Below are 12,841 nucleotides of genomic sequence, written 5' to 3'. Positions count from 1 at the left end.
GTGTGTGTGTGTGTGGCATGGTGCTAAATGACTTTTCATCTTTTGTCAGATCTAGGCTTTTGAGGCTTGCTAGATTTTCGCAGGGTTTAGGAATTGATTGAAAATAAAGGAAAGCAAAATGTGGTTTATACACTTGCACTGAAGAGCTAGTAGGCATTTCTAATGAGAGTGATTATTTTTAAGACTGAAGAATCAATACACTTCAAGAAAAAAACAACAAACAACAAAAACCCCAAAGCAACAACAAATGACAACTAGAGAAAACGAATTTTGCCCTAGAAGTGACCTACAGATCATCTCTGCCATTCTGCACTTTGTGATGAATTGAGATAATACTGTATCTTCCTGAAGTAAGTTTTAAAACTGGCCTAGCTATTCAGCAACCACCATATGCAGTCTGGATAGCATATTCAGGTCTGAATCACAAAATTTTTAGGGTTGGAAGGTCTCCTGGAAATCACCTAGTCCAACCCCCCTGCGAAGGCAAGGTCACCTGGAGCAGGGTACCCTGGAACTCTGGGTGGGTTTTGAATGTCTCCAGAGAGGAAGATTCCATGACCTCCCTGGGCAGCCTGTTCCAGCTCTCTGCCACCCTCAGAGTAAAAATGTTCTTCCTCATGTTGAGGTGGAACTTCTTGTGTTTCAGTTTCTGGCCACAGCTCCTTGTCCTGCCACTGGCCACCACTTAAGTGTCTGGCACCACCCTCCTGGCATCTGCCTTTGAGATATTTACCTTCATTAATGAGTTCCCTTCTCAGTCTTCTCTTCTCTAGATGGAACAGACCCAGCTCCCTCATCCTCTCCTCATGAGAGAGATGCTTCAGACTACTAATAATCTTTGTGGGCCTAATAATCAGGTGGCCTTTCTGTGGCTGCAGTCCCATGGGAGGCAGTGAGTCAGTTTGGCGTCACATCACCACCGGAGAAGGGTCCCTTCTGCTGCCCCATCTCATCATCTTCGTATTGCCCTTGCTGTCTCCTGACTGTAAGCTCCTGCTGCTTACCATGTGTGGGCTTATGGAACCCTACTTCAGATGATTTAATTCCAAATTTGGCAGAGGGCTAACACAGCAAAAATGGCTCAGGGAAGCATCTGATGAGGATGGAGCTGCCCCAAAAGAGGACAGGGCAGCACTGGGAGATTCTCTGGAAGGATGGAAGAGTATGAGAGGAAGGAAGGATAGAGGAGACTTGTCTTTTCCAGACACATGAGCTATGAAACAGCACTCAAAGGCATTTTTCTGAGTTTTGTTAGAGTTCCTGGAAAGAGGCAGGCAGTCTGAACTGTGGAAACTGAGCCACTCTCTAGTTTAGATAGCCTGAACAGTGAATGTGGACTACAAAACAAACATTTGGAAGCAGAAAGTTAAATGAGCTGAGAGTTAAATGTCCAAGCATAATCCTTACCATTTCAGGTAAATATTCATCATTATCCCTGTATTCACTGTTTGCATGCATATATGTGACAGCTGTCTGTATGTTTGGGGTTCCTCTGTGGGCCACACATAATTCTGCAACAAGCTGTTAGTTTCCATCTCCTGTCTTATCTTTGCTGTCCATAGTTTTTGCTGCTTGCTGTGAGGATTACATCCAGCATAGTGTTTTCTGATTGAATCCCAGACCCCTGGAAAGTCCCCCATTCAGTTTGCCAAAGTTTGCCATTTTAGTGCATAACTTGTTTGTGTCGCAGCAATGCCCAGAGGCCCCTTTGTGCAGAGCAGCATCTGTGGCTGGTACACTCGCAGCTGTTTGTCCTAAGGTCCAAGACGAGCTCACACAGCCCCATCCCTGCCTCTTCAGTGCACAGTGTTTTCAGCCGTCATTAAAGCTTAATATGTTCCATTTGGCACCATTGTGAGAAAGCTATCTTGTTTGGGGAAAAAATATTTTATTAAGCCCAAAGCAAAGACACAGTTGCTTTTGGGTGATGTTGTTGATTATTCACAAAATGTCATTCCCGAGTTGTCGTGTTTGCCAAGTGGGGGACATATGTTAGTAATTGACAATGAGCAGAGTGGATCTCTTCTATAAATGGCTTTTTCAAGACATGACTAGCAATAAAATAAAGGGGCCAGGGGTTCCATGGAAGATCTAACACTGTACCTCCTTTAAAACTGTTATCACTAGCAGGCAAGACTTGTTCTCCCCCTTTCTCTTCCAGACTGCTTTTCTTCCTGTAAAACCTCAGGCCTGTTCCTCATTTTTGCTTATGTTGCAACAGACGTGTTTTTCATTTCTTCAGGCGACAGCTAGCTGAAATCTATGTCTTATGTTTCTGAACACACTTTCCACCAACATTTGTGCTAGCCTTAGTTGAAGAACTACAGTAATGACATACAATGATTCTCAGGGATCAAAAAGGAGGAAATGGGTCCATGGAAATTACTTAATTGTTTCTGTGGATTCTAACTCTTCATTTCAGTTGCACCGCAGAGATGTAAAGGTTCTCTATCATAGGTTCTCTAAAAGAATCAGAGGCCTGAATTTGCTCTCATGTCACCATTGCTTTAATGTGAAGACATTAATTCAGATGACAGAACTTCTGGACGTATCAGTGGGTTGGAAGGGTTTGAACATATAAATAATTATTTAGGTGTGCAATTCCTCAGAGTCTTTTGTTGCCACAGACCTGTTTGCTCAAGGAAATTATTGGCCTGTAGTGATGGAGGCAGAAAGAGCCTTTTAAGAGATGTAAGTATCACTGGATATTGAATGGAATGGACGACACAGTGCACACAGTGAGAAAGGTGCCACCTGTATAAGGCTCTGTCAGGTTTGTCTGATATTTGGTGGGTCAAGATTATATGGTTGTTGAGGTAGCTGGCCACATTTTTTTTCATGCAGAATACTGGTAAGTTTGAGTGTGGCTGTGGTAAAATGATGTGCAGGTGGATGCTGGAAATCCATCCTTCTGGTGACTTGGCCTAGTGTATCAGCAAGGAGAAGAAAAGAAGGAGGTGCAGATGACTGATGCAAAGTTATACCTGCTTTTTATGATGTGCCTTTCTTTCATGTCTTAGTGGGATCCACGTTGCTATTGTGTAATAGAAGAACTGGTTTACATTTTTGCCAGTTCTTTCCAAAGCAACACCAGCTGATGTGATCCACCCCAATAAACATTAGCTAACTATTCCAATATGTTCTGTGTGGGGTGTAGTCTAAACCAGAAAATTATGCAAAATAATGCATCCCACCTCCCAGGCAACAGCCATGGCCAAATTGGTGCATGATTTATGCACCAATAGCTGTAGGAGCCCAAGGAGCACTCAGGTCAGCAACTTTCCACTGACTTCAAAAAGCATAATGTCAAGCCCCCCGAGACAATATTAGGCACTGATTTTACCCCAGAAGTGAACATGGGTTATGAAACATTTCTGAGAGCCTGACTTCTCTCTTTTATTCAATGTGGTGAAGAACGATCCTAAACCAGAAATGGCCTGGCTCAGGAGAGGTGGTGTTGCCTGGCTGCAAATGGAGCCAGATCTTTGGTATTTTCCATTTGTCTCAGACTCCAGGATGTGAAGCCTTCCCTGGCCCTTGGGTAGAGAATGCAGGTTAGTGTTTTCATGTGGAGTCAGCATTTGTTGATTTGTTTTCCAGTTTGTATTGGTTGTTTTTCTATTAAAGGAGGAAAGAAAGGCAAATTAGATCACTTTTTGGAAGAAGGGGGAACCAAATTATTGTTCTTACCCACTTCATATCTATTTAAGTCCCATGTGTCATTTCTTGTGCATCAAATAAAGTGAAAAATGCATAAACAGAAGGTCTGATCCCTGCTTCTCTGAACCCACAATTTTAACAATAATGGTTTTACATTCAACTGTTCGACTCATCATTTATGCACTTTGTATAAGGATGGAATGGCCTGACAACACTGCTGCCTGGTAAGAAGTCAGAGAAAGTGTTCTGGATAGCTCAGGCACCATGACCACCGCTCAGAAGAAAATCCAACCAACTAGCAAAATTCCAGAGGTAACAGTATCCCACATAAACCAAGGAAGGCCTTGGATAACTGCAGGGTTGAGCTATTGCTTTTCAGCTCAGAATTAAAATTTCTTATTGAATACTTTCAGGACAGAAAAAAAAATGCAATGGTAATCTAGAGAGGTTGGATAAAGTTAAGCTTTTCTTTTCAGCTCTCCCAACTATATTCTGTTAAATTACATCTTAGTAATGATGTACTGTTACACAAGTAACAGTGATTTCAATCCTGTGGCTCTCAAATGGTGGGTAAAAACATGACACGGCCTGAGCTTTTCCTCTCTTCCCACTCTTTCTGCCACATGAGTTATGACTATCCAGGGAGCAGCAGGAGAATGTTGGAGAGGTAACACTGAGCAATGTGGGTGAGGGGAATCAGGCATGCCAAAGTTAACCACTACCACCCAATGTCTGATTTCTTCTATACACTCTTTGCACTAAAGACAGCCAGAGACAACGGTATTACGCTATTGCTGACAGTAATGCCTGTGCTAGGATATATGTTTTGCTGACAGCAGTAGAAATCTTGGAGGTATTTGCCATTGGGGACTTGGTCCCATCTCTCCTGGTTTGTTTATTATTTGCAGCTCTGATGCTTTGGTCTCTCAGCCAGCTGGCTCGTGTGGAAAGGGGATTCCTGGAAGAGCAGCGTTAGGCTGGCTCAGGCCTTGGGGGGGTCGTTACCATGTCCCTTATTGTGCACTTGACACCAACATGCTGGGTGATTTAGGAGCAGACACTTGCTGTCCTTGCCTCCATTTCCCTCAAGTGAAACTGTTAATGGTGGTGCTTACTTTACAAACTGTGTGGAGCTGTAGAGTTGCCAAGCTCTCTATGGGGCAACAAATGACATCAATTAGTTGTTTTGTACAGGCCCAACTCTGAGAGAGAAAAAGGTTGTTTCAGTCATTGTGGCACTGAGTTTGTTATGTTTTTCTATCCATCTTGAATATCTAGCCATGTAGGGCATGAGCCATGATCAGTTGTGTACTTTGCCTTTCTGTGTTTAGATATGGAAATGACCTGTAAACATGATGATAGTCAGCATTTATCATCTGATCTATCAAAAGATAAAAATATCATGTGCTTTTATTGGCGATCTTTACTCTGGCCCTGGTATGCAAGATTTTACTTTGCTTAATGGGCTTGTAATTAAACAAAGAAAGAAAAATCCCAAACCCCTGATAATTCTCTTTGTTTTCTTAGTGCTCACACTGTTTCTCCATTATTTAGTCTTCTCCAAATTTCTCTGAATTTTACACTAAAGATAAACTTCTGCTTCAGTTTGAAGTTACAAGCAAATTTAGCATAGACTTTAACAAAACCAGAAGTGGCCTCAATGTCTTGCCAAAACTTTTTAAAGATGAAGACACTGAGTTGCTTAGAGGAGATGCTTTGGATTCTTCATATAGTGAGTTGGTTTACCAAATACTGACTTCATGTATATAAAAAAGGGGGGAAAACCCCTAGAGTCGCATGTTACTTGAACAGAAAAAAAATGTTTCACTTGTTTGTGATTTACACTGATTAAAGAAAAGTCTTACGGATTATTATTCATTTCTGTCAATATAGGAAAATCATTCAGGGAAAAATTGGCAGTTGATTATGACTATCATAGTTCCATCAGTATAATAGGAGCCAAAAAATGTGCAGTATGGGATGGTTTCTTTGTGTAGCATTTTGGAGATGTCAGATATATGGGGTTTTTTTTGCACAGACTAATGTGTGGCCTTGGCACCAAGTCTATAGCTGCATTACATTTGATAAGGGTTGCTAGAAATTAAGACCTTGAAACAGGCTGTCATTCATACCTTTGCGGGGTGGGGTAAAGGTATGAAATCACCTCATGAAAAAAGAGCCAAATGACATTACTGGAGAAGATCAAATTACTGGACTTCATGCACTTCATTAATCTCTGGCATTGTGTTTGCTTCAGGATTGCCTCCAACATGTGAAAGAGGAAAAAGACCTCTTGGTCTCATGGAAAGCCCATGGTTGTGTCCTTAACTCAAGCAATAATCACTGTAGCTTCCATTCCCAGTTGTTTCCTCATGAACCATTGATCCTCCTGGACCCAGGCTCTGACATTTCAAGGCTCTTGGCAGCCCACCAAGCTCTGAGGGAAGAGGTAGCACATGTGTGTGATGAAAAGAGTGAAAGCTTTATGGAATCAGCTCTATTTTCCCTTCCTCGTACAGGCACTCTCTTATCACTGTAGTTTTCCTGAAAGATCAAAAATAAAGTCTTCCTGGATTTAGAGCAGTAAAAAGTTGTTTTTATTGCAGAAATGTGACACCATAGGAGTTAAAGTAAATCCCATTATTTTGGTTCTTCATGGAACAGCTGTCTTGCCATATTTAATACTGCACTGTTACCAATATTGTGCAAAGGCTTCAGTACAAATTGAGATTAATAAGCAACAGTGACATCACACCAAAAGCAATAATCTTAAGTAAACCTCTTCTTCATACCATTCTTTGCCTTTGCATTTCTGCTCTGGATGAACTACAAAATGCTCCAGGCCATGCATTTTCTTGAGGTGACTGCAATTCTGCAGTAGCAAGCATTTCTGTCCTTTAGCTGTTAACCACATGCTGCTCCGAACAAGACAGCAAACCTCTAGGAATATCAGCTGCATCACACCCTACTGGGAATTTAACATTTTTCAGAAGACAAAAAATATTTTCCTTGGCTGATATATAATAATAATAATAATAATAATAATAATAATAATAATAATAATAATAATAATAATAATAACAATAATAACAATAACAATAACAACAACAACAACAACAACAACAACAACAACAACATTGTTGTGCTTTTGAAATACATTTTCCTAACATTGGAGTCTGAACACTTTACGTCGCTTACTTTTAATCAGCTCTGATATTGTATGAAAAGGTTTGTGTTATCCTTAGGAAAGACAACAACACAAATGAAAATGGATTCTCAGCCAGAATTCTGCAATCCAGAATTTGTTAGCTTTATTGAAGTGGATGTTCAATCTTGTTTTCTTCACCCAACCTATGTGACCATTACTCTAGGGGCAAATAGAGCATTAGCATCTTTTGATAAATAATCACTTGGCTACCAAGAATCCAAATGATTCAAACTGTGATGTTTTACTTTGTAAAGCAGTAAATGAAGGTTCCATGCCTTTGTAACTCTAGCATGTGTTTCAAGAAACAACTGAAAGTACATGTTCAGTGTCTTTGAACCTGTTGGGTCACTGTCTTTTTTATTTTTTTCTTTTTTCCCCCCTGCATTTCCACTTTCTGTTTTTTTCCCCTCTGTGTGTTTTTGTTTGTTTGTTTGTTTGTTTGTTTTTCTTTTTTGTTTTTTTGTGTTTTTTAAGGTTGTCTATCTGGAAGCAAAGCAAACACTGGCTTGCTTTCTTTCTTTCAAAAGAGATTTTGGTTGAGGTAGTAATAAAACTTTTGTGGTGAGCAGCAAGGGACCATCTGCAAGGCCCTTTAAGCCTTGGGTTTGAAACACCCATAAGCAAGGGTTCAATGCTTAAAAAATTATTCACAAAATAAACATATCAGTGGGGTGCACCATAAGCAAAACTTCCCAGAGCGCTTCTATCAAAGCTGTTATTTAAAGCTTTTGGGTTGCTTCAACCCACATGGCTTTGAACAGAGCTACTGAGGATGTCTGGGTTAGAGCTGCCCTCTGTTTTACTTGAAACAGCCTGCTCTCCCACTTCTTCAGCCACCAGCCTGCAGGCAGGAAGATAAAGAACAGCCTTGTATCATGTGCAGGGACTGCAGCTTACTGGGAAGGCCCTGGACCTACATGTCATCCATCAGACCTCCCATACGAATGACTGCCATTAAATCAAAGTGAAATTCCTCATGAATGGCCTTCCCACAAGCTCTGCATGTTGACTATTTGCAAGATGTGTTTACTTCCACTGTTAGATGATGAAACCTGCTGGGGATGACTGCCCTCTCTGCATGAACATGCAAAGGTAGGGACCCAAGGGAATGGTTCTTTGTGTTTTCACTTCTTCTGCTTCGCAAGTGAGGGTTGCCTTTTGACTGAAGAGCTGGGAAAATCAGCCCCTTCTCCAGTGTCCTGATGTCACGGCTAAGGCAACAAAGGGATTTGGGAGAAAGGCAGTGAAGGCAGCAAGAGCCACTCAGGCCTGCTCTGTGTTTCAGGAAGCTCCACACTCCAGGTGTCTGTCTCCCTGTTGGTCCTGCACTGCAGTTCCTGCACCTGCACTGGCTCTGCCACCCTGAGCTGGGATTTCCCACCTCTCATATGTGCCTCTTGCAGTGGATGAGGATGAGATGGGAAGACTTGACTGAGTCTGCTCCTACTGCTTCAGTAACACTGCCGAGGCTCTTCCACTGCAGCCTGCTTATCACTGTGTTCCCTTATCACAGCACTGGCAGGCGTTTTGATCCTGAGTAAACAGCACTGAAACAAATTTGGGATTTTGGTTGTGAACCGGTCTGTTCTAGTGAGCTTAGAAGGTCCTGATCCCTCTATCACAAGAAATCTACAAGGCAGCTGGAAAAGGTTTACATTTGGGCAACAAAGATTGTCGCAGCTGGGGACTGTGACTTCAAGACCAGACCAGCTGGACATGAAGTGGTAAAATAATAGAAGGATGGGCTCAGTTTGATGACCCAAAAAGAAAAGGCTTTAACAGTAAAACAACATGTAATCTGTACAAGGTAGAGGGTGCACCAAAAGGGCAGGGTTCAGACTGTTATAGTAACTTACATAAACTAGGATAGGGGAGGAGTCTGAGGGTAAGGGTCCAATAAAGAGGGGTGGTTGGGAATATTTAAAACTCTGCAGCAAAAATAAACCAGTGACAACAGGGGAAACAGGGAACTTTCTAGTAACATCTACATAACTGCAAACAAGGGGCAGTGTGGGTATTGTCTTTTCTCTCCATGATAAAGAGGAGTTTTCCCACAGCTTTCTGCCTGGGTTTTCAGCAACCCCAATAAAACGTGATCGAAGGTACAGAAATATTCTGTATGAAGGATTTCTAAGCTAGGACTTTTGTATACAGAAAGGAGATAAAGGAGGAGGAGGAGGTGATACATATACAAAAAAAAATCTTGAGTGACGTGGAGAGAATGAATAGATTGATTTTTTTTTTTAACTCCTTTGCAGTACAAGAGGTGGGAGACGTCAGATTAAGCTGATAAAATAGTAGGGCTCCAAACAAAACATCTGAGTCAGCTGACCCATGGATCTCCTTGACAAAGGATGGTGCTAAAGTTTTTAGGATTTCAAGAACAGACAAGAGATTTAATGTAAGAGTCCCCAGAAAGTACTAACTACACAGAAACCACATCCTCATCAGCAGGTTCCTGTTCTGAAAATGTCTGTAAATTGTGAGAATGTTACAGGGAGTTTTCATATATGCCTGTTCACTAGGCATCTGCTGTTGGTGTGGTCGGAAGTAGGGTAGAAGGACCTTCAATCTGACATTACAGTTTTCCTTCTGTTCTTCACAGCAGTGAAGAGTCTGCAAAGCTGTAGGAGCTATATGAGTAGGCTTTAGGTCACTTAACTTTAACTCTCAGAAAATAGAGGCTCTAGTCACCCATCTGCCAGAAATCAGTGTCATGGAGGGCACACCACGCACCCTAAGATAGGTATCCAAAAGGACAGATGAATCACCATGTCTTGCTACCTTTTATTTCTGATTTCCCTGGGAGTCTGGACAGCTGCCTTGTGTTGGATGAGTAGTTTCTTTCTAACTTCAGTTAATCTTACTTGAGTGAGTCTGATCCTGATTAAAGTGGGTTTTGGCAGTAGGTTTAAAGCCTTTTCCTGCAAGGTTTCAAATGCCACTGTGTTAAGGCTAGCATTTATTTATTAGAAGTGTCCTTTGAAAAAAGCTCCTTGAGCATGACTGGGAATTTCACTCTTCAAAGGTCAGTGGTCAGCAGCAACAAAACCAATCAAGCTCTACCTGGGGTCTGAGGAAGCTCTGCTTCAGAGTGTGGGACTTCTGACATTTCACTGCCTATTTAGACACTGCATCTGAAACTAATTGAAAGGAAGGTGACTGATAGCTGAGAGACAGAGATTACTGGCTTGTGTTATTCTGTCCAGAAACATTATATGACCATTCCCAGCTGTTGTTCTGGCGTGGGGTACACCATCTGTCTCATCAAATCACACCATGGAATAACAGCACAGAAATCTTCCATACTATCCTGCCATAAGAAAACAACTCCTACTGACAATCCCCAAAACCAAAAAAGAATATCTTGAAAGCTAATTTTTTTTTTTGCTTCCTCTGATTACATTTTACCTTCCAGGAAGCAGATGTAAACACAGTCCACATTCATTCTAGCTTTGTAATCACCAGCCTTTGTTTTTGAAAATGTATCTAAACTGCTAACTTCATTTTCACAGCACTTAAATGACTTGGAAAATTCTTTCTCACCCAGATTGCCAATATGTAGTGTGACAGACTTTGGCACTATTGGAACAGTGTACCCTGCCTGCGTTCTGTGGATGCTTCTGTGGATGTGTTAATCATTACAGCACAGCTTTACAAACCAATCAGATATTGCGGAATGTTATATATATATTGATTAAGTGAAATACATGCTTTTTTTTTTAGTTCTGCCTTTTACAAGAGATTGTGACATTCAAGATGTAAAATTCAATTTGTACCAGAATTTAAATTTCATAGGGACAGACTTGGTAAAAGCCAAGATTAGCAAAAATAGCTCTATTATCCTTTTCTAAATTTGACTGGATGTAATTCTTTAAATGGATAACCAGTATCTTATCAACACAAAGCTACTATATTTGATATTAAATATGAAACTGGCAGAAAATGGGTTACTACAACAAAATGCAGAAGTGAGCTTTCACCAGCTTGCCCAAGGAAAAGTCTAAAAATCTTAAAACTGTGCTTTAATTGTAGTTGAATTTTAAACATACCAAAAGCTATTTGATATTTAGATATGGAAATAATAATAAAATCTATGAATACAAATGCTTCGGGGTCTTACAGTGTCATAAACCCAGAATAATGCCACTGAATACATCTAAATTCTGCTGATGTAGCACTGGTGGAAAGGTAGAGTCTGAGGTTTTTTTTACCTGCGGTGTTTAACCTGGTCAGAACTTTACCTGCTACGGTCATCGCTGTGTGTGCAAAACTCAGACCTCAGAGCTTTTGTGGGAATATGTAGCAACACTATCCTTAGGTAAAGGGAGCCCTAAAGACATTCAAAGACTACACAGTGTGGGAGAAACTCATAATTTAAGCCAGTGTGGGCGGCTGAATACTCTGAATACTTTTATGGATCTTTTAAAAATTATGAGCTGACAGCATTGTACCTTACCTGCTTCCCTGAATGCTATTTCGTGCTGTCCTTGAGCAAAGCTTCCTGGGGGAGGTAAGGCTTGTCGAATGAGTAAGAGCCAGCAGTATTTAGACACCTTCCTCCCCTTCACTTCAGTTAAAATTAGGCACAGAAGTGCCTTTGTGGGATTTGGCCTGGTGAGCAGTGAGATATGGTAGGGAACCAAAGTGACCTGCAGGAACAGCGGGTGTTTTGTGGCAGTGCTGGTGGCAGATGGACTAAAGGAATTGTCTCTGGATGCACCATGGCTGTTCTCCTCTCCGTGCAGGATCACCTGAGGTTGATGCTGACTCTCTAAGATGGGTGGGAATTACAGCTGACCAAGTAACTTGTGCTACCTGTTCCACCAGCTCTCTGAAGAAAGTGTTTTCCTAGAAGCATTTCTAGAAGTCCTCTGCAAGTTGGTGGTGTGGCACTTTTTAGGAATTTGCAAAAAAGTGGTACTGTGAGCAGCCAGACAACGGTTGGACAGTGTACAAAGACAACTTCCAAGAAAAAAGGCTAATGTCAACAAATGTAGGTCGGATACACATAATCATTTATCTGCTCTGGCCACACTAACAGTAAGCCAGCTGCAAACATACACAGAAGACATGCTGAGTGTACTTCAAATGCTTTTTACAATTCCTTAGCTTGGACAGAAGCAAGGCAATGTGGGTGCCAAGACAGACACAGGAATCTTCCCCAGATAACCATTTCTTAGCTTGGCATTGCGTATTGATTACTCGCTTTCAGAAAAGGAGAGCTGCCACAGTTACCTGGTTTTATGGCTGCATTTAATTCTCAAGCTTAAAGAAAGGGAGAGAAGCCTAGGGCAGGGGAAGGTGGGACATTGGTTTTAGCTGAAATAATCTGTAGGACTGGGAAATTTAGCTAGAGAGCCATCAAATATCCAGTGGAAGGATTGGGGTTGTTCCTTCCCATTTTCAGAGACTGCTTCAGAAAACATGCTGGAAGTTTGTGTGAGGGGCAGGCTGTCCTGCTGTCATCATCCAAGAGCTATGCTGGAGGCAGAGAGACTCAAGCAAGCACACAGAATGGTTAAAGGCTGTTCTGCAAGGCCAGGAGTGGGGCAACGTGGAAGCAAGTGTCAGGCCTGCTGGGAGGGCCATGTCCCTGTTAACCCTGTTCAGAAACTGCCATCTCACTTTGCAAATGCTCTGAGGGTTTGTTGTAAGCCTTTTGTGGCAGTGACATGCACTCGGGCTCATAAACACTGAGTATCACCTATGTATCAGCACTGGTATGGTTAAGCCTCAGTGAATTTTCTTTTTTTTTCTAGACAGATGAAAGATTCCTTACAAATCTCTTTCCGGTGTAGTTCCAGTATATTTTCCATACTGGATACAGCTACAGATTTCCTATCTTTCCAGAAACAAAGGTGCCACAAGGGTTATGTACAAGGACAGGTAGCAAATGGTGCTGAAAATCCCAAAGAAATGTCATCATAAATATCTGTTGATTTTGGAGCCATGTAAAAATGACAACTGAGC

Source organism: Poecile atricapillus, chromosome 2 (assembly GCF_030490865.1).
Source record: "Poecile atricapillus isolate bPoeAtr1 chromosome 2, bPoeAtr1.hap1, whole genome shotgun sequence".
Taxonomy (NCBI): Eukaryota; Metazoa; Chordata; class Aves; order Passeriformes; family Paridae; genus Poecile; species Poecile atricapillus.
Note: the sequence above shows the minus strand (reverse complement) of the source record.